We start from the raw sequence: 2,724 nt of genomic DNA, 5'->3' as shown, positions 1-2,724 counted from the left end.
TTAGCCTGACGAGGGAGGTGGCTGGGGCCGGGGTGCCGGTCGAGCCGGCCCGTCCACCTGCGCTAGAAAGAGGGCGCACCAGCCTGGGTTCTCGTTCTCCCATTTCTGCTCTGTGGGCCTTAGTTTCTCTCCTTTGACCTATGGGCTCGGCCTCACAGTTTGCTGCAGGTTACGCGTAAATGGCTCAGCGCTTGCGCGATAATCTGCCCTCGGGCCCATGGAGAGACTACCAGAAGGGACATACGGCTGGTTTGTCATTTCAGTAGCTGTCACGAGAGAGATTATGCCATTTCGCACTGCGAACCCGAAGGCGTGAGCCTGCCCTTCTCCCAAAGCTGGGCCCAACAACGTGGTCAACGATCAAACTTCATTTCTAGCAACTCGATAGATTTCGTGTTTTTTTTTTTAAAAGGGTATTTCGTGGTAGTTTCATTTTACATTTCGTTTACTGTGAGTGAAAAGAGGCTCCGTTCATATGCTTAGAAGACATGCATATTTCCTTTCCAAAGACTGTCTTTTGCTGCTTTTTCTGTTGGGTTGTTGGCCCTTATTGATTTCTGGGAGCTTTTTACATATTAAGGAAATCAGCTTTTCATCTAGCATGTCTTGGAAAGGTTTTCCTAACTTTGTCTATTGACCTAGGATGTGTGATGTGTGTGTGCACACGCGGGCACACGCAGGAATTTTATATTTGTATGCCATCAATTACTAATCTTTTAATTAAAGGCTTCAGGCTTAATGCCATGCTTCAACACACTGGGATTGTTATTATTTTGAACTCCCATGTTCTCTTCTAGTAGTCTTATAGCCTCTGTCTCTCTTTTTTTTTTTTTTTTTTTGCACGGGGGAGGCACATTCAGGGGATGGGGACCCACCTGAAATTTATTTCGCTTTTAGGCACTTTTAAAATCTGCATCTGAAATCCGATGATTGTGTAACACGCTGGGTAGCAAGTGCACAGTGGCGTGATTCATGAAGTTAGGTGGCCGGCGAGCCCTTGGCTAGGGTTCTGGCTCTGCCATTTTTCACTGTGTATCCTCAGAGAAGTCACTCAGCCTCTCTAGGCCTCAGTTTACTCATCTGTAAAATGGGAGATGATCGCACCAGGTGACAATTAAGAGAAGCTTTTTTTTTCTTTCTTTCTTTTTAAATCCTATACCTGGAACCCCATCTGTCACTGAGCAGGTGACTTTCCTGTTTGCTATTTTTGTTTTCATCTGCTTTTCTTGGAGGAGTCAAATTGCCCTTCTCTGTGACTACTCCCTCAGCATAGCCAATTAGTGGGCGACTATGCTTCAGGAATATTCTAAGTACTTCACCCCCAGCAACTTATCCTCATAGCAATTCCCACTGGATAGATGGGGACCTCCAGGACCAGGGAGGGTACGTTCCTTCCTCAGGAACTTCCAAGAGGCAGGGTCAGGATTGGAGCCCACATCTGTCTTGTGCTGGCCTCAGCCTCTCTCCCTCCCTCCCTCCCTCCTCCTCCTCCCTCCCTTCCTCCTGCCCTCCCAGCCACTGCTGGAGCAGGACTTCCCAGGGAGCCCAGTGAAACTGGCTTCTAAGTACAGACTTAGAGTCATTGAGGTCAAGCCAGAATCCTAGATACCAGAACCGGTCAGTTCTGTCCTGGTAGGTATGACAGTGGGTAGGGGCAGGCAGCAATCAGGGAAGGCTTTTGGGAAGAGGGCGCTTGGATCAGTGGGACTGCAGAGGCCAGCTGGGCCTGAGAAAGGGATTGCAAGGTGGGGGGGTGGGGGGGGGGGGGGAGAGAACAAACAAAGAATTGGGGGTGGGCGATCCCCTGCTCACAGCCTCTTGTGGCTGATACTGGCGGTAAGTCTTGACTCCCGTTTCTCCCCACTAGGCACACATTGAACTAATAGTTGGTGACCGTGGGCAGGTGCCTCCTTAGTGGGAGCGTTGAACTCCTACTCATCTGCCAAAGCCCAAGCTCCAATGCCCACCCATCTGGGAAGCCATCCCCACCTCCTGGCCTTTCCCAGCCTGGGAGCTCCTACTTCTCAAGCCCTGAGTGCACAGGGCCGGGAGTGTCTGTGTCCTGCTCTGTGTCCCCACCTCCCCAACTGGGAGACCTCCGAGGGCAGGACCCTAGGTTGAGACTTCTCTGCTGCCCAGCACTGCCCAGACCAGCCCAGACCCAGACTAGGTGCTTGTTGTATGTGTCTCGAAGGAAATAAGGGAATAAACGGGTAACAAGCGTAAACTCCAGTCACTTCCTTCCACTGCCCGCAGCCTTCCAGGGGTCCCATCTCCCTCGGAGTAAAAGCCCAAGTCTTCCTCCCCTCCCCCCTCGCCTGTCTGTTTAACCTCCCTCCCTCCTGCCCCCGCCCCGCCACCGCTCCAGCCAGAGGCCTCCTCCGCCCTGTTCCTCCGGCGGCGGCCCGGTCGGGACCCTGCCCCGGGGCCTTTGCACTGGCCGCTCCCGCCTCCGCCCGCAGGAGGCCCCTTCCCAGGGCCGGCGCGCCCCCCTCGTCCTTCACGGCTCGGTCCAGACGCCGCCTCCTCTGAGACGCCTCCCTTGACCCTCGCCTCGGTCTAAGATGGCCCGCCAGGCTCCCCTCTCGCTCCCTTCCCTCCCCTCGGGCCGACGCCTCGCGTGTGCGTCCGGACTCATCCGCGTGACGCGCTCCTTTCGGGGCGCCCTTGGCGCGCAGGTGTCCGGGGCGCGTCCCCGCCGGAGCGAGGGGGCGGCGGCGAGGG

This window comes from Panthera uncia, chromosome A2 (genome assembly GCF_023721935.1).
Source record: "Panthera uncia isolate 11264 chromosome A2, Puncia_PCG_1.0, whole genome shotgun sequence".
In the NCBI taxonomy this organism is placed as follows: Eukaryota; Metazoa; Chordata; class Mammalia; order Carnivora; family Felidae; genus Panthera; species Panthera uncia.
Note: the sequence above shows the minus strand (reverse complement) of the source record.